We start from the raw sequence: 20,350 nt of genomic DNA, 5'->3' as shown, positions 1-20,350 counted from the left end.
CTGAAAATATAAAGTTATATTTGGCACACTGACTAATTAATCTTGGAAGGCACCAAATTATAAAAGTATGTCACTTACCTTACTGAGCCAGAAATCACATATCACTGTTTCTTTAAGTTGACTGATGATGTTTCCAAATGAGTGATGCCTCTAACAGCTTCCTATGTTTGGGAATTAATCTTTAAAAAAAAAAAAATTCCTATCACTAAGTTAAACAATCTATTAGAAACACGTAAGAATATAAAAGTACTACCGTCTATTAACTCATACATTAAACTTAAGACTAAACTAGACTAAGTAAACAACTGTCTAATAACAATATAAAGCATCACATATTTTTACACCATGTAATAGGTTAGGTTTTTCTTCATATATAATCATCACTTCAAACCTCCACTCCACGGAAGGAGTGTATTTTCCTTTCCAACCAGTGCTGAGGTTGGCCACATGCCTTCCTTTGGCCTCATGGTGGGCAGAGTATACTTCCCTGCCCCCCAAACCTTAGCCATCTAAATTGCTTTGGCCAATGGTATATTAGCAGAAATGTTGCAGAGGTTTGAAATGTCTTTATGCAGCTGTGCACCTTCTTGTACCTCTGCCACTACCATGAGAAGAGCTTCACCAATAGATGAAGTCCTAGAACCCAGAATAAACATAAAGAGTAGAACTGAGCCAAACCCCAAATGAGGAGCCAAGGAAAACCCACAGTGAGAAATAAAGCCCACCCACACCCACAGCTGCCCAGCCAAGCCAAACCCAAGTCACCTAACCCACAACTGCTCTGCAGATGTATGATCAATAATTAACTGCTGTTTTAAGCCACTGAATTCTAGGGCAGTTTCTTATACAGTAATAACTAATACATATTTGCGATTAATTTTTATATTCTAAGAAACTCTAAACTTACCAAAGATTAAGCCCCAAAATATAACAAAAAAGCTCATTTATATTCCTTTACTACTTTAGCACTAAAGACTATAATTTTAAAATGATGAATAGGGACGCCTGGGTGGCTCAGTTGGTTGGACAACTGCCTTCGGCCCAGGTCATGATCCCGGAGTCCCGGGATCGAGTCCCACATAGGGCTCCCAGCTCCATGGAGAGTTTGCTTCTCCCTCTGACCTTCTCCTCGCTCATGCTCTCTCTCACTCTCTCTCAAATAAATAAATAACAATCTTTTTAAAAACTAAATAAATAAGCTTTGCGCAGTGGCAGAATCGTAGCCAATGAGGTTTATCCGAGGCGCGATTATTGCTAATTAAAAACTAAATAAATAAAAATAAAAATGATGAATATTCTTCTTTTACATCTATTTCTCCCAATTTCTAAATATTTTAAAACATTTGGCAGTGGGGACCTACCTTATAGAAGAGAAACTGATACACAACTCTACAGTACCTGTCAATCACCTGTTCAGGTGTGCCAAGGACCATTTCAATTCTAGTTTGCCTTCATGTTAAACCATCACTAATCTAGCATTACATGACTAAATAATTCCCATTTCTTCACAACCCTTAAATAAAATCTTGCAAATAAGAACTGAAATGCACCCTCTCATATGTCAGCAAATCAACAAGGCCACTCCTACAACCCAGAGCTAGATTAATATAATCTTAACGAAAACAGTATCAGGGTTAAAAAAAAAAAAAAATACACAGTGATTAAGCTTTACATAAAATGACCACTTTAGAAAACCTAAAATAATGTATTTTATGCAAAAAGAACTCCTAAGACACGTTAGAAAATACCGAGAATTTAACAATAATCCAATTTCCGACAGTGCTTTATAATAAAAAGTATTCAAATTTTAATCATTAAAATATTTGATTAAGACAATTTTAAATTTTATTTGACAGAGAGAGAATAAGGGGGGTTGTGTGGGGAGAGGCAGAAGGAGAGGGAGAATTGGACTCTGCTCAGCATCCTTGATCCCAGGACCCTGAGATCATGACCTAAGTCAAAGGCAGATGCTCAACTGACTGAGCCATCCAGGTACTCCATGATTATTAAAAAAAAAAAATTTTTTTTTAAGTAGAAAGGGAAAAAAAATTTGGATTGTACATCAGCCAATACATTTTAATATTAAAGTCATTTTTTTAAAAAACACTTCATCATTGGGGCACCTGGGTAGATCAGTCAGTTGAGGGTCCATCTCTTGATTTCGGCTCAGGTCATGATCTCAGGGTTACAGGATCAAACCCCAAGTTGGACTCCAATTCAGCAGGAAAGTCTGTTTGAGTTTCTTCCTCCCTCTCCTTCTGCCCCTACCCCCTCTGAAATAAATTTTTTAAATATCAAAGCAAATTATATAATTGAGATATAATTCCTTACCACAAAATTAACCTCTTTATAGTACAACTTAGTGAGTTTTAGTATATTCAGAGTTGTGCAACAAACAACTGCCAGTATCTAATTCCAGAACATTTTCATGACCTCAAAAAAATCCCCCAAAAACAAAAAATCATGCTCACTAAAGTCATTCCCTATCCCCCTCTCCCTCCAGCCCCTGGCAACTACACAGCTACCTTCTGTTTCTATGGATTTGACTATTGTAGATGTTGCATAAAATATATGGCCTCTTGTGATTGGCTTCTTTCATTTAATGTTTTCAAGTTCATATAACATGGCATGTATCAGTAACGCCCTGTGATTTTTATGGCTGAATACTATTCCATTGTACAAACATGCCACATTTGTTTAACTATTCATCAGTTTCTGGATATTTGACAGACAGTTTCTACCTTGTGGCTATCACAAATAATGCTATGAACAACCCTACCGAGTTTTGTGTGAACACAGGGTTTCCAATCTCTTGGTTATATAAAAAGAAGTGTGACTGCTAGACCATATGGTATTTAACTTCAGAGGGACTATTTTCCAAACAAGATGTATCATTTTACATTTCCACCAGCCATGTATGAGAGTTCCAATTTCTCTATATCCTTGTCAGCATTTTTTACTATCTTTTTAAACTTTAGTCATCCTTTTGAGTATAAAGTGGTATCTTATTGTACTTCTGATTTGTATTTTCCTAATGACTAACTAGGTGAGCAACTTCATGAGTTTACTAGCCATTTGTATTTCTTCTCTGCAGAAATATATATTCATATTCTTTCCTTTTTTAAATTGGGACATTTTTCTTTTTATTATTGAGTTGTAACAGTTCTTTATCTGGATATTAGATTCTCAGCAGATGCACTGCTGACAGATATTTTCTCTAATTCTGTTACCTGTCACTTTATTTTCCTTGATAGAGCCCTTTGATGCACAAGTCTTTTTTTTTTTTTAAAGATTTATTTATTTATTTGACAGGCAGAGATCACAAGTAGGCAGAGAGGCAGGCAGAGAGAGAGAGAGAGAGAGAGAGAGAGGAGGAGGAGGAAGCAGGCTCCCTGCTGAGCAAAGAGCCTGATGTGATGTGGGGCTTGATCCCAGGACCCTGGGATCATGACCCAAGCTGAAGGCAGAGGCTTTAACCCACTGAGCCACCCAGGCACCCCACAAGTCTTTAATTATAATTCAAACCATGGGGATTTGCATCTGTAAATCTTTAAAAAACAAAACAAAACACCCAGTGAGACACTACCACAAACCCCCTAAAATGGGAAAAATGTTTAAAACTGACAAAAACCAGTATTCATGAGGCTGTGGAACAGTGTAGAACTCTAAGAATGCCACTGGTATGATAAAATGGAATGAATGCTTTGGAAGTTTGGTACTTTCTTATAAAGTTAAATTTTACCTACCCTCTGACCCAAATTCCAGTCCTAATTATTTACCCCCCAAAATATAATACCCCCAAAAATATGACCATAAAAGGACCTATATAAAAATGTTTCTATTAATCCTACATATAATAAGATATTGATGTGACTCCCTGCACCAATTATTAGGTATATAAAAATAAACTGTGGCATTTTCATGCAATGGAATACTCTTGGGGGGAAAATATAAGCACGTTGTTTATACAACAACATGGAAGAAATTACTTGAATAGGTTCCAAGGTATGTTTTAGGGATGATGGAAATGTCCTTTATCTTGATTGGAGAGGTAGCTTCACAGGTGTTTCTATGCCCAAACTTATCAAACTTTACAATCTTAATCTGTGCATTCTATTAAATGTAAAATATACTTCAAAAAAGCCATTTTGTAAAAATACATTTTTTTCATAATGTTTGCAGGGATGATATCTTTTTCTTAGAAATTATGAACACTAAATATATGGTTTTGACTGTCTTTTAAATAAAAGTTACTAGTAATTAACAAGTTTTTCTCTTCACAAAATAGCAAAAGCAATACCTAACAAATGGAAGCATATAAAAAATAATTCATAAATAAACATTTTAAAATATAAAAAATAATAAAAGCACATAAAAAAATAATTTGGTTTTTTTTTTAAGTCCTACTTTTTTTTTTTCCTTTAAACTAAGTTCTACACCCAATATGGCATTTGCACTCACAACCTTGAGAACAGGGCTGCATTCTCTGCCAACTGAGCCAGCCAGGCACCACCCATAAAAAAAATTTAAAACAAAAAAATAAAACAAATCATACCATGTATGTAAATATTATATATTCAGACAAAAATATCATCTCCTCCAGTGAGGAACAGGGCCTCCTTTTTATGCTCCCAATTTAAATGCACAAATGCTTATTATACCTCTAAATACAGGATTTATTAGTTATATAGCAAGTATGTTTATGTACCCCAGTTATCAAATAGTAACTATTTGTTAATTTACACATGATGGATTTGACCACAAAAAGAGCCATAGTATCTTAGAGTTGGAGAGTCCATTATCTACTCTCATCAGAACCCTGAAAAACTGCAAAATACCTCAAGAATAGTTGCCTCAAAATCTATAAGGAAAGTTCAACACTAAGTTCACTCATGGGCAGTAATTTTCTAAGTATCTTAGCCTTGGAAATTTATCTTAAAAATCTAAAATCATGTTCTGAAGAAAGGGATATGGGGACAAGCAGAACAGAGGACAAGAAGTTGCTATAGCTATTCACTCCCCACCAAGCTCACGTACCTTGGTCAGGATCTGCCCACTAGGACAGTGGTCTCTAAAGCTATTCTGCAGAGAACAATTTGAGAAAGAGCAATCTAGAGCAGACTGTCCAATATGATTATCAATTAGCAATGTGCAGCTACTAAGTACCTGAGATGTGGCTAGTCCAAAGTGAGTTTTTTTTTTTTTTTTTTACAACCCTTAAAAATATGTTAAACTATTTTGGGGGGTGGGGGTGGAGCCAAAGTTGGCCTAAGTGCCAAAGTAGTTTATCAACTCCTGCTCTTAAGTACATGGAAGCTGCACTGAATAGTGTCAGATTGATTAAGTGAAGCTTACACTCAACAGTAGCCCAGTCAATGAGGCAGAAATACCCACCTTCCCAGGTATACTGAACAAGTCCAAATGGTTAAGGAGGTGGGATTCCAAGATTGAATCTACTCTACTCACTCGGTTCAGCTATAACCTACTTCATACTTGTAGGCAAGTCTGCAAACACCGTCATGGTTCTGAAAATTGGATGCTGAGACTGAGCCCTCTTCACTTGGGGATCCTCATACCAATATACCAAAAGGCAAAGAAAGCAATCATGCATGATTGTACATGGAGAGCAAGGAGCACTACTTCTGGAACCCAGGACAACCACTGGGTCACCTCTTGCAACCCTCTTATCTAATTCCTTGGTCAAAGGCCAACAAAGTTAGGACCACAAAGATCTCAGATTCCACAGAATGAATATCCCCAACTAAACTGATAACAACTCATCCAGTCCAGTGTTGGCATAAACCAAAATGAAATAGGTAAATGACAAAAGTAGCCACTATTATTTTTTATTCGTATTTTTTTAATGTTTGCTATTAAAGTATAGTTAACAGACAATGTTATATTACTTTCAGATGTACAACACAGTGACTCAACTGGTAACTATTATTATTAATTTAGGCTTCACTACCACTTGCAGAAGAGAGGCCGATAGATAGCCCCTGTTTTATGTTGTTTCTTTTTTCCCTCCTCCTCTACCATATATGAAAGGAAAAGGTGGGAGCTAAGTTGCAGGTGAAAAATATGACAAAATTGACATTACCCCCAAAAACCAAAAAAATTTTAATGAGAAAAAGAGAAAAACGGGGTGCATGGGTGGCTCAGTGGGTTAAAGCCTCAGCCTTCGGCTCAGGTCATGATCCCATGACCTGGGTTCTGGGATCAAGCCTCACATCAGACTCTCTGCTCGGTAGGGAGCCTGCTTCCTCCATTCTCTCTCTCTCTCTCTCTCTCTCTGCCTGCCTCTCTGCCTACTTGTGATCTCTGTCAAATAAATAAATAAAATCTTAAAAAAAAAAAAAGACAAAAACATATAACAAATAGCATGAAATAAAAACAGAGATTTAACCCAAAATACATCAGAACTCACATTACATGTCCATGGATCAAATCCTCCAGATAAACCGTGATTATGAGACATACTTAGAGCATAAAAATGAAGAAGGGCATAAAGGACAAATAGAGAATACAAATACTAACCAAAGGAAAGTTTATGTATCTACATTAATACCAAAGCAACTTTAAGAAAGGCAATATTAAAAAGAAACATAATAATAAAGGGTTCAATTTAACAGGAAACTATAACAATTTCAAACTGCACACATCTAAGAATATAAACTAAAAATACATAATTCTTGGGATGCCTGGGTGGCTCAGTTCGTTAAGCATCATGATTCCAGGGTTCTGGGATAGAGCCCTGCATTAGGCTCCCTGCCCAGCAGCGGGTCTGCTTCTCCTCCTGGCCACCCCCTCAACTTGTTCTCTCATTCACTCTCTTTCGCAAATAAATTTTTTAAAATAAATAAATATAAATAAAATATACAATTTTGAAGTTGACATATGTAATCCCCTAATTGAAAAATACAAGGAAAAACGGAGAAATCCAAAATCCTGAGACATTTGGACACACTCTTCTCAGTAACTGATAAAAAGCAGACAAAAAACCAAAACAACCCCATTAATTACACAGCATATCTAAACAAGACAATTTTAAATTTCACTTAATGGATACACACACAGTATTTTCCCAACAACTGCAAAACACATTCTTTTAAGGCACATATTGAACACTTACAAAAATGACCCCAAATACAGGACCTAAAGAAAGTCTCCACAAACATCCAAGAAATTATACCATACAGTATGTTTTCTTTTTTTCTTTTTTTTTTTTTTTAAAGATTTTATTTATTTATTTGACAGACAGAGATCACAAGTAGACAGAGAGGCAGGCAGAGAGAGAGAGAGGGAAGCAGGCTCCCTGCTGAGCAGAGAGCCCGATGCGGGACTCGATCCCAGGACCCTGAGATCATGACCTGAGCCGAAGGCAGCGGTTTAACCCACTGAGCCACCCAGGCGCCCTTTCTTTTTTTTTTTTTTTTAAAGATTTTATTTATTTATTTGACAGACAGAATCACAAGCAGGCAGAGAGGCAGGCAGAGAGAGAGGAGGAAGCAGGCTCCCTGAGGAGCAGAGAGCCTGATGTTGGGGCTAGATCCCAGGACCCTGAGATCATGACCCGAGCCGAAGGCAGAGGCTTTAACCCACTGAGCCACCCAGGCGCCCCTACAGTATGTTTTCTGATCACAATATAATTTGCTAGAAATGAATAATCCCAAAACTCTAAATAGAAAATGCTGTTTGGAAATTAAGAAAATCTATTCTACATAGCATAAGAAATCATACTTAAAAAAAAAACCCACAAGACAGGTGAACTTGCCATACCAGACATCAACAATTAATATAATCAATAAAGCCACAGTGATGTGTTATACTGATTCAAGGATAGACAAATAGAACAATGGAACAGTCAAATGACACAAAGCAGAATGCCCACAATCAGACTCACGTATGTGCGGTCAACTGGTTTATGATAAATAGTACAAAGCTGGGAAAACAGATTTTTAAAAGGAACAGCACAGGAACAAATAGTGGGGAAAGAAGTAAAAATGAATCCCTACTTCACGTAATACACTGAAGTCAATGCCAAATAGCTTGATTCTAGACACAAAATGTGAAAGGTGAAAAAGAACTTAAAAAGGATTAGTCTGCAAAGATTATATTTCTTAAAATCGTACAAATCAATGAAATGGCCAACTAAAGGAAAAAAAGAAGACAAGAAATTTGAACAAGTTCATCACAAAGAGGAGAAAGAAATCCAATAGAGCAATAGACAACCATCACAATGGCAAAAATTTTAAAGTTAGAGAAGACAAAATGTTGGTAAGAATGTGGATTAAAGTGCTGCTGGTAGCAGTATTAATTGTACAAACACTTCGGAGAACAGGCCAAAAGAGCAACCAATCTGTAATGAAATGTAATGGCTGGGGCACCTGGGTGGCTCAGTGGGTTAAAGCCTCTGCCTTCCTCTAGGGTCATGGTCTTGTGATCCTGGGATCGAGTCCTGTGCTCAGTGGGGAGCCTGCTTCCTCCTCTCTCTCTCTGCCTGCCTCTTTGCCTACTTGTGATCTCTGTCAAATAAATAAATAAAATCTTAAAAAGAAAAAAGAAAGAAAGAAAGAAAGAAATGTAATGGTTGAAGAATCCCAAAACAAACCTTGAGGCTGCTCAGTGGGGAGCCTGCTTCCTCCTCTCTCTCTCTCTCTGCCTGCCTCTCTGCCTACTTGTGATCTCTCTCTGTCAAATAAATAAAAATAAAATCTTTAAAAAAAAAAAAAAAGAAGTGATTTTTTTGTTGTTTCAGAATACAGTAAAAAGACAAAAATAATACAAAAATTTGTTTTGATACCAAAAGTAGTGCACATACATATGCATGTGCACCACACACATTTCATATACAAGAATATGAAAAGCCTAAATTAAAGGCAAACTGGCATTTTTAAAAGAACATGAGTAGTCAAATGGTCTACCACCACCAAGTAAAACTTGGTGGTGGTAGACCACCAAAAGAAATACACAGATGACTGAATTTTAAAAATTCTATTAATAGAGGGCATCAACCAGTCAAATAAAAATACTCTATCACATCAATGTAACCCCATCACCAGAAAAATACTTCAGAAAATAAAACAACCTTGGGACTATTTTACCAAATCTTTTCTTGGTATTTCAAACATTACTGGAAACTTTTTAGCCATCTCAAAGTGCAGTTAACTCCACCAAAAGATTTAATGTACAATCCAACCCAGTACACCTTTCAATTTCACCCCCAATTCTAAAAATCAAATATTCTTCAGAGAATAAAAAATGACCCCTGAGAGGAAAAATCACCCCTATTTCATCATTTGGCTTACCTTGTTTTAATTTCTCTAGCAGTAGTGTCTGCTAGGTGAGCCAAAGGCTGGAGCTGCACTATTCCCAGCAACCTCTGGAGTCCTGCACAATGTTAAAAGTTTCTGTAAGGCCTATTGTTTGGGGATTCCTGTTCTTTTCTTCCACAAAATCTTGCTCTGTAAATGGAGTCTTCTCTTTCTTATTTCTCTGTGTATCCTGCCAATTCATCCACCCACGATATAAAGTAATCCAAGTATTTCTCACATTCTAAAACACCCCCAAAATACTTGAAATTAAAAAACGAAGTTTAAAGTAATTACTGCTTGGGGCGCCTGGGTGGCTCAGTGGGTTAAAGCCTCTGCCTTCGGCTCAGGTCATGATCCCAGTGTCCTGGGATACAGCCCCGCATCCGGCTCTCTACTCAGAAGGGAGCCTGCTTCCTCCTCTCTCTCGGCCTGCCTCTCTGCCTGCCTCTGTCTACTTGTGATCTCTGTCTGTCAAATAAATAAATAAAATCTTTTAAAAAAAAAATAATTACTGCTAACCAAAAACATGTAAAATGTCACAACTAAAGCAACAATGGACCATTAACAGTGAATGCCACAGAAAACACACACAACAACGCAAGGTACTCTCCCTAACAAATTTTTCCAAACATTCAAAACTTTAATCTCTCTATTACACAAATGGTTCCAAAACATGTGGATAACATGCTCATCAACTCATTTTAAGAGGCATATATGGTTGGGGATCAAAAATTTAGTAATAATAGCAACAACAACAACCAAAAATGGACTATTAGCCCCAATCAACAATTTTAGCAACAAGACATGCACTATCATCAAGTAATACTTATCCTAAAAAGAAAAAACAGAAATACCAACATACGCCTGGGTGGCTCAGTTGGTTGGATGACTGCCTTCAGCTCAGGTCATGATCCTGGAGTCCCGGGATCGAGTCCCACATCAGGCTCCCAGCTCCACGGGGAGTCTGCTTCGCTCTCTGACCTTCTCCTCACTCATGTTCTCTCTCACTGTCTCTCTCTCAAATAAATAAATAAAATCTTTAAAAAAAAAAAAATTATCTTCAGAATTAGTCATCCTGATAGAAAAACAAATGGTAAAACTGATGTAATATTCTCAATAGACTGGTAACAGTGATTTGGTAAAATTCAACATTAGTTAAAATTCAAAAAAGCTAGACCTGGCCGCACCTGGCTGGCTCAGTTGGTAGGGCATGTGACTTGATCTTGGGTTCTTAAGTCTGAGCCCCATGTTGGGATTAGAGTTTACTTTAAAAAAGGGGGAGCCAGGGTGCCTGGGTGGCTCAGTGGGTTTAGCCTCAGCCTTCGGCTCAGGTCATGATCTCAGGGTACTGGGATTGAGCCCCGCATAAGGCTCTCTGCTCAGCAGGGAGCCTGCTTCCCCCTCTACCTGCCTCTCGGCCAACTTGCGATCTCTCTTGGTCAAATAAATAAATAAAATCTTTTTTAAAAGGGGGGAGGCCTGGCTGCTGGCTGGCTCAATAAGTAGAGCATGCAGCTCTTGATCTCGGGGTCATGAGTTCAAGCCTTATGCTGGGCACAGAGCTTACCAAAAAGAAAAAAAAAGCCAGACATGGACAATTTTAATTTTTAAAATTCTCTTCCTCTACCAACCTCTTATAAATTAGCATTCCCCAAGGTCTCGTCCTCTCATTATAAAAAAGGCACTTACTAGATAACTACTTCTATACACATACTTCTAATCACTACGTGTAAGCTGTTAAGATACAAATTCATATCCTCAACAAAATCTCCATCCCCAGTGCTACTCAGATACCCAACAGCCTACTGGACATTTCTGTCCTGATTTCTTAAAGGCACCTTAAACTCAACAGTCATTCTACTATGTTCATCCTCCACAATTTATTACACCACCATCCACTCACATGAGGAAAACAAAGCCAAGGTAGAAAAAAAGGGGCAATCCATGTAACAGACAGCAATGATGAAAAAGCAACATTTATATTACAAAAATACCCAGAACGGCCCAAATGCTCAAAAAAGAAAAAATAAAAGGCCAACACAGAATTCTGATAATCTGGGTGACTCAGTCGGTTCAGTGTCTGCCTACAGTGCAGGTCGTGATCATCTCGGGTGCTGAGATTGAGCCCAAGTCAGAATCCCAGCTCAATGTGAAGTCTTCTCCCCTCCTTTTGCTCCTCTCCCTCACCCTGCTCATGCTCTCTCTCTCAAAATTTTTAAAAAACAAAAAAAGCATTTTGATAATCATTAGAAATAAAAAGTATAAAAACTGCATAAATGTAATTTTCCAAGAAAGAGACAAATGAGTCATATACAACTATGCTAACACAGAGAAAATACACTAAAAGCATATACATTAAAACATCAACAATGGTAAAGATGGAAATGAAAGAGTACATAAAGAATGAATGCTTTTACATTTTACTTGTATGTTTATACAACACTTGCATCTTTCACATCAAAAATAAACATACTGATCAGCTATGAAATAAAAAACAGGGGCACCTGGGTGGCTCAGTCGTTAAATGTCTGCCTTCAGCTCGGGTCATGATCATAGGACCCTGGGATAAGCCCAAACGTCGGGCTCCCTGCTCTGCGAGGGGTCTTCTTCTCCCTCTCCCACTCCCCCTGCTGTGTTCCCTTTCTCTGTTAAATGAATAAATAAAATCTTAAATATATATATACTACTATATCTATGTAAAATATATTGGGGAAGCTCAAAAGTGAATCTGAATACATCTACACAATAACTTGTACACAAATGTTCACAGCAGCATTATTCGTAATAGTCAAAAAGTGGATACAATCTAAACGTCCATCAACTGATAAATGGATCAAGAAAATGTGGTATACACATGTAATCAACTGTAATTTAGCCATAGACAAGAATGAAGTATTCATACAAGCTACATGAATTAACCTTAAAAACATTATGCTAAGTAAAAGAAGCTAGTCACAAAAGGCCACACATTATAGGATCCAATTTATATAAAATGTCCAGAAAAGACAAATCTATAATAACAGATAAACTGGTGGTAGTAAAGGGCTAGGAAAAAAATGAAATGGAGAGTGATATACTAGTATACGCATGGGGCTTCTTCTAATTTTATTCTAAAATTAGACACTGGGGACGCCTGGGTGGCTCAGTTGGTTGGACGACTGCCTTCGGCTCAGGGCGTGATCCTGGAGTCCCAGGATCGAGTCCCACATCAGGCTCCCAGCTCCATGGGGAGTCTGCTTCGCTCTCTGACCTTCTCCTCGCTCATGCTCTCTCTCACTGTCTCTCTCTCTCAAATAAATAAATAAAATCTTTAAAAAAAATAAAATAAAATAAAATAAAATTAGACACTGAAGGGGCACCTGGGTGGCTCAGCCAGTTAAGCATCTGCCTTCAGGTCAGGTCATGACCCCAGGCTCCCTGCTCAGCAGGGAGTCTACTTCTCCCTCTCCCCACCCCCCAGTTCTGTTCATGCTCATTCTCATGCCCTCTCTCTCTCTCAAATAAAAAAATAAATCTTTGAAGTTAGACATTGGCAATGGTTGCATAATTCTATTAATATACTAAAAACTCCTGAACTCTATTAAGGCAGGTTATAGCACCATAAAGCAGTTACCAAAAAACAAATATGAAACAAAGATTTTGGGCACCTGGATGGCTCAGAAATGAGATCTTCAGCTCAGGTCATGATCCCAAGATCTTGGAATAGAGTGCCGCCTCTGATTCCCTAATTAGCAGGGAGTCTGCTTCTCCCTTTCTCCCTGCTTCTTCCCCTGCTTGCACTTGCTCTCTCTCAAATGAATAAATAAAATCTTAAAAAAAAAAAAAATGCCTGCTGTTCCCTCTGCTTGTGCGTGCATGCACACTCTCCCTCTCTCTGACAAATAAATAAATCTTTAAAGTAAATAAATAATAAATTTCAAATTTTCATGTTGACAAGATTATCTTAAAATTTCCTGGGGGCGCCTGGGTGGCTGAGTTGGTTAAGCCTCTGACTTCAGCTCAGGTCATGATTCTCAGGGTCCTGGGATGGAGCCCTGCATTGGACTCTCTGCTCAGTGGTCCTGGGATGGAGCCCTGCATTGGACTCTCTGCTCAGTGGCTTCACTCAGCCCTCTCTCTCTGCTTGCTTCTCTGCCTACTTGTAATCTCTCTCTCTGTCAAATAAATAAAATCTTTTAAAAATAAATATTTCTAGGGGCGCCTGGGTGGCTCAGTGGGTTAAAGCCTCTGCCTTCGGCTCAGGTCATGATCTCAGGGTCCTGGGATCTAGCCCCGCATTGGGCTCTCTGCTTGGTGGGGAGCCTGTTTCCCTTCTTCTCTCTCTCTGCCTGCTTCTCTGCCTACTTGTGATCTCTGTCAAATACGTAAATAAAATCTTAAAAAATAATAATAATAAAAAATAAATAAGTAAAAATAAATATTTCCTAGCATTTGTTTTATTCAGTAACTGAATTTTCTGTACTTAAGTATTCTAAGACAATGTATTTTTTATTTTTTTTAAAGATTTTATTTATTTGCCACAAACAGTGATCACAAGTAGGCAGAGAGGCAGAGAGAGGGGGTAGCAGGCTCCCTGCCAAGCAGAGAGCCCAATGTGGGCCTTGATCCCAGGACCCGGAGATAATGAACTGAACTGAGGACAGAGGCTTAACCCACTGAGCCACACAGGTGTCCTAAGACAATGTATTTTAAATATACACAGTGACTGATGCCAAGGCTAGGCATATTCCCCACCCTCAAAAACCTCACAGAAGTTATTTAAGTAGTATATATCCTCTAAAATGAAACTATATTGTGACTCTTGACCTCAAAATGGTGATTTTCAAGCCCCGCTTTGGGACCTAACGCTTACTTGAATAAATAAATAAAAATAAATAAACAAAAATATTAAAAAGTGAAAAAATAAATGAATAGATAGATAGCACCTGGCTGGCTAAGTGAAGAGAGCATGCAACTCTTCATCTCCAGGTGGTTAACTTCAAGCCCGATGTTGGGACCTGGAGCTTACTTAAGAAACATGAAACAGGGGCGCCCAGGTGGCTCAGTCTTGAAGCATCTGCCTCCGGCTCAGATCTTGAACCCAGGATCCTGAGATGGGGCCCCGCATCACATCTGGCTCCCTGCTCAGCAAGAAGCCTGCTTCTCCCTCTCCCACTCCCCCTGCCTGTGTTTGGCTCAGGTCAGGTGGAACCCCTTTGTCAGGCTCCCCTGCTTGGGGGGGGTGGTCTGCTTCTCCCTCTCCTTCTGACCCTCCCTCTGCTTGTGCCTGCTCTCAAATAAACAAATAAAATCTTAAAAAAAAAAAAGAATCCTTAGAAGACCTCCTGGCACATCACACGCGCCGCACCTGTTAAGTATACTAAAAATTACCACTTAACTACTTGATAACTTCAATTCCATACTATCATTATCCTTTCAGCTTCAATAACCACATTAATTCTAAACTACTTAATTATTTACATTAAAGCAATAGTTCTCAAGGTGTATAGGGACTATCAGGATTCCATAAATACTTTCAGGGGGTTCATTAGATCAAAATCATTCTTGAAAAAAAGATCAAAGCGCAAAACAGACCAATGGTTTAACACAACACTGCACAAAAAAATATAGAGGCAATTTCAGATTCCACATTGCAACTAACCTTTAAGAAATTACCACTCGAGTTTTGTTGTAGAATCAAAGAAGAATTATCTGGACAAATCATTAAAGTACTCCTCTCAACATACTGGTGTAAAGCTGAATTTTCTTCATACACTTCAACCAGAATAACACATGACTGAATGCAAAAACTAACAGGAAAACCAGCTGTCTTCTTATTAAGCCAAATATTAAAGAGATTTACAAAAATGTAAACCAGTTGCCATTCTTTCAGTATTTTTTTTTTTTTGGTTTTGGAAAAAAGGTTTTTTCCCCATAAAAAATGTTATTTATGTAACCTGTAATTAGTTTCTTAGCTATTTTTAAATGAATTAATATATTTAAGTTAACTTAGAATACAATGATTACCAATAAGATATAAACCATATAACCAAAAGCTACTTGGAATCTACATCATTTTTTTTTTTTGAGTCCTACATCATTTTTAAGAGTGTGAAGGAATCCTAACCAAAAAGTCTGAGAACTGCTTCTTTAGAGTAATACTTAATACCCCACTTTTATTTACATTGAGTTTTCATCTCTGTGAATCTCACACATGCAGCCATGGATGTTTAAAGTAAGCAGAAGAAAGCAAAGATATAAATCTTGCTTCCTTCCGATGTACTATAATGCAATTAAGCATAAGATATAGCCCTTCCAAAAAAGAAAAAAGGATGGTCGAGTTAACAGAATTATCCATCTGTCAGAAGTAACTACAGTAGTATGATACAACTGTAATATAGAACGTATGCAGAAATAGAGCCAAAGAACTTTCCCTGTGCCAAAAGATGCACAGAAAAATCTGGGCTGCTGAAGGGGGAACACAGTCCTTGAGTGAATTACCTTACCCTAACAGTTTTACTAGAGTTGATTTCAAACTACCACCTAGACTTCCAGGCACCTTCAATTAAGGTTAATCACAGAACTCCACATGGAACATAATCTGCTCCAAAAAGTCTCGAAAAATATTTAATTACTAAAAAAACCATTACTGTACAATGCTAGTTACCTTCATTATTACAATAAATACAATCAGACTGTGATGTAATAAATTACCACGCTATAAAAGGCCATCCAGCAATGGGGAGTAATGGCATTCATTAATTAGGGCCCTTTTTCCTTCCTTTTCGGAGCATAATTTATTGATTTAAATGCCTCACACAAAACCTTGTAGGAGTTTGATGTTAAAAAAAAAAATTACTGTTCACTACAGAATTGTAATACTAACCACTGTGAAAAGAGAGCAAACTTTCCTGAGCCAGGATGATTAAGGTGGACAGAAGCTCATAAGCCAGGCAAGTTTTGTTCTAGAGAGGATACTTCCAAAGTCACGTATCTACTCTAAGGGGCATATATAACTGCATTCTGCTTAAAAGGAGTAAGTGTCTGATAAGAGTTTTCTCATTTCCTCACATACTCTAGGCCTGAATTTGCAGCTTCCAAATTAAATGCCTTTTAAGCACTTTTCATCCTACTCTCATATCTAATTCCATAATGAGAATTCTTAAATTCTTCAAATTAAAAATAATTCCAATGGAAAGGAGAAAGTAAGGACCCAATAAAAAGAGACACTGAATATACCAGAGTTCACTGCAAGCAGGTTCCAAACTGAAATCCGTGTTACTCTGCCTTTTAAAATTAAAGGGCGAAAAACAACCCCCCATATTACTATTCCACCAAGTATCACTCTTTCATTGGCTTTTGTTAAGGTTAATTATTTACTTAACCTCATGTGATAATGCTAGTTAATACTGCGCGCTGCAATTACTTTCTGCTAAAAGAATCCCATTTCAACTCTTCAAGGTTCGCAGTACTTCTCAAAGCACAAAGACTTAACTCCTTCCTCCTCCCCGTTGCGCTCCCCGCCCCCCACCTCGGAAAATATAGTACCTGCAGCAGGGTTTCCTGATCTCAACATGGGGGGGGGGTGAGGGCTGGGGGATGGGGAGAGGGTGGGAGAGTTCCCTAATTTTTGGACTCGCTACCCCATTCTGCCTGAATAAAACAAAACCCCTGTTGTAAATAATGTTATGAACAGTGACACAGAGGATCCAATTCCCTTCCGCTCGCATCTATCCCTATAAACTTCACCATGGCCCCTCAATGCACCCCTTTCTACTCCAGAGCAGCCCTACCTGGCCCCGACTTATAGATCCAAGCTGAATTATTCCATGACCTTGGACCCAGGCCACTGCTCCCCTCCAAGATCCTCACATCACATCCTGCAGACTGCAGAGACCTCACGGTTCAGGCCGGGTCAGTGGCCGGGGCGACCGCAGGGAAACAAGCCGCAGAAACCGCAGAAGCGCGCTGGCTGGTGGGGCTGATTCGGGGAAAACGCGTGGAAGGAAAAACGCCGGGGGCGGGGACAAGGCCGGGGGCTACCTGCGGACCACCGCCGACACCGCCCCAGTAGTCGCAATGCTACACCTCACCTCCGGGTTCTGGATGCCCTCTCAGCCGCCTTGAGACCCCTGGCGTGACCCGCGGTCCTCGGTCATGGCCCCTTATTACCTCTGCCTACCCCAGCCAGCAATGGCAGGTGATGAGGCGACTGGGCACCCGAAACGCGCAGGCTGATTGCCTACCTCAAGCGACAGTGTGTTCGAGCCGCCCACTCCCTCTCAAGGGCTCCAGGAGCCCGGACCCCGGGAGTAGGAAGAGGCGTACGATGCAAAACGACACAGAAGGTGGGACAGGAAGCGCGGGGGGGGGGGGTCCTCCAGCTCTCCGGAGAGGCTGGCAGAAGGGAGGTGAGGACGCAAGAGGCGCGACAGCACGCGGCGGGGACGTCGGAAAGCTAGCCTACCTTCCTCACTCCTGGCCGACGGTCCAACACGAGCCAGAGAATCGCCACATCCGGGTATCAGGAAAGAGCCGCTTCTGCCGCGACTGCCGCCTCTCTCCCGGCGCAGATACGCCAAACTTCCGGCGACGACGGCGACGCCTCGCCCGTCAGATGGGAGTTACCTGTGACCGTCGTGGTCGCGCTTGCGCAACGCTCCTCTTCAGCCGTCACAGGCTCAGCTGACGTGCCCAGAGGAGGAAGATGGCCGCCACGTTCACTGCGTGTCACGCAGTTTTTCACCCGGGCCCGGACGGCTGGCGTCGGGGAAAAGCAAGCCAGCGTACACCCTCAGCGCAGGCGCGGTGGGAGGCCTCGCGTGCGCGCACCGCGGGTGGGCACCTCGCGGGGAAGCGGCGGCGCCCCCAGGCGGCGACCGCTGGCCCTTCCCCGGGATGTCTCTTAATAAAGCCACCAACTCCCCCAGCGGCGGTGATGGTCTTGGAAATCCTTCGCCGCTGGTCCCTCTGTGGGTTGCGGGTAGCGCTCTCTGCTACCTCGATTTCAAATACGTTTAATCTTTGACTTGGGCCAGTGTAAAGAAAACGGTAGGCAATTGGCCCTTCTCTTTTCTTCCCCTGCCCTGCACTCCAGTGCTTCCAAAAAAAATCCAGGGCTTCACCTTATCCTTACACTTGCACCTTGTGTGCGGGCGCACGGGAGTCGACAAGAATTTGTAGATATTCTATTAGATTTAGTCGGGACAGGTGTTCACACAAAGCTTTGGTTTTTTGAAGCCTGTAAAGATAAAGCACAGGTTTCAATCACTAGTATTCGTGGTTGTCACACTCTTGAACACGCTTACTGTGCTATTCTTATTTGCAGAACTGTGCGACTGGGTAAAACCGGTACTCATGCTTTTGAGAATCTGAAGAGAGATGATCATACGTGGGTTCTGCCCTTACTGACCCGTTTTTATGAAACTAAGTACAATCAAAATGTGCTCTAAGTCTATCAAGCCTGATGTCAAACCTGATTTTCTGACCATACATCTTCCACAAAACTTTATTGAGCCGCTTGTCAGTTTTGTCTGGAAAGAGTTTGTGGTTTAAAAACCAAAGCCAGGGGGCGCCTGGGTGGCTTAGTGGGTTAAGGCCTCTGCCTTCGGCTCAGGTCAAGGTCTTGGGATGGAGCCCCGCACTGGGCTTCCTGCTCAGCGGGGAGCCTGCCTCCCCCGCTCTCTCTGCCTGCCTCTCTGCCTACTTGTGATCTCTGTCTTGTGAAATGAATAAATAAAATCTTAAAAAAAAAAACCACAAAGCCAGAGTTCTTGATGGGTGAAGCCAGTGCCCATATCGCCTTACACTGTTAGTTGGCAAAAACCTGCCTAAGCCCCATCCCTATTTCCTGTTTCTAATATATATACTTCATTTTTTTAAAGATTTTATTTATTTGACAGGCAGAGATCGCAAGTAGGCAGAGAGGCAGGCAGAGGGAGAAGAGGAAGCAAGTTCCCCATGGAGCAGAGAGCCCGATGTGGGGCTCGATTCCAGGACCCTGGGATCATGACCTGAGCCGAAGTCAGAGGCTTTAACCCACTGAGCCCCCAGGCGCCCCTCTAATATATATATACTTTAACAGCATATACCAAATGACTTTAATGGGGGTGGGGTGTGGGGAGACAAGTCAGGAGTAGACTGCCAACCTGATTAAAGTGGTTTATGTACCAGACTATTTCATCTATATTTGCCTCACCTTTAGATTGTCAGACAACTGGTGGGATTTCCTTTCCTATGTAAACGGCTTTATTTTTAGTGATTCAAGTCCTGTGCACACGCCTGCACAAACATACACACACACACACTCACCCCATATTTACAAGTTTCCATTCCCACAAAATAGGCCTCCGCTTTTTTTTTTTTTTGAAAGATGTTATTTATTTATTTGAGAGTAAGAGCAAGAGAGGACCATTAGAGGGGCAGAGGGAGAGAAGCAAATTCCCTCCTGAGCAGGGAGCCTGATGGGATGCAGGACTCTATCCCAGGATACTGGGATCATGACCTGAGCCAAAGGCAGATACTTAACCAACTGAGTCACCCACGCACCCAGTAGGCCTCTGCTTCTGAGAAATCTATTCCACTTTACATCTTGAATTGGTCACAGTCAGAAACATAGGAATCCTTATAAATGCTGTGCCATGAAAAATCACATGTACTTATTTTTGATATGTAAGTAAATCATATTTGATGTATAATTCATACCTGAAACTTACTAGATATTCTTTTCTAAAACCAAATATAGTTATCTTCTTAAACATGCTGCAGAATTATAAAATAGTTTGCTTTTATAATACCATATTACAAACATCAAAGATGCTAAAAGACTAGATCTTAGTTGTTCTCTTTTTTTATAAAGATTTTATTTATTTACTTGACAGAAAGAGAAACAGTATAAGCAGGGGGAGGAGCAGGCAGAAGGAGAAGCAGGCTCTCCGCTGAGCAGAGGGCCCAATGTAGACCTGATCTCAGAACTCTGGGATCACAATGGAGCAGAAGGCAGACACCCAACCGACTGGGTCCCCCCAGGTGCCACTAGATCTTAATTGTTCTCACCA

General features: G+C 40.2%; 1 protein-coding gene and 1 non-coding gene across 8 annotated transcripts in view; one reads left to right on the top strand and one right to left on the bottom strand.

The window, feature by feature from the left end:
• Nucleotides 1-18,020, bottom strand: part of ESCO1 (establishment of sister chromatid cohesion N-acetyltransferase 1) — a 77,799-nt gene extending 59,779 nt beyond the window's left edge. For 4 of the 7 annotated variants that reach the window (XM_044243298.1, XM_044243302.1, XM_044243303.1 and 1 more), the window contains exons 1-2: nucleotides 17,761-18,019; nucleotides 79-179 (exon numbers count right to left, since the gene is read on the bottom strand). The gene's annotated coding sequence lies outside the window, so the exon portion shown is untranslated. Of the gene's footprint in view, nucleotides 1-78; nucleotides 180-17,539; nucleotides 17,616-17,760 lie in introns of those variants that run through there. The other 3 variants (XM_044243304.1, XM_044243305.1, XM_044243299.1) reach the window with 2 other exon arrangements.
• LOC122903715 lies at nucleotides 1,198-1,333 on the top strand. Its single transcript, XR_006383992.1, has one exon. It is a non-coding gene; the product is annotated as a U4 spliceosomal RNA (small nuclear RNA).
• Nucleotides 18,021-20,350: the final 2,330 nt, after the last annotated feature.

This window comes from Neovison vison, chromosome 3 (genome assembly GCF_020171115.1).
Source record: "Neovison vison isolate M4711 chromosome 3, ASM_NN_V1, whole genome shotgun sequence".
Taxonomy (NCBI): domain Eukaryota; kingdom Metazoa; phylum Chordata; class Mammalia; order Carnivora; family Mustelidae; genus Neogale; species Neogale vison.
Note: the sequence above shows the minus strand (reverse complement) of the source record. Positions and strands in the feature narration are given on the sequence as shown.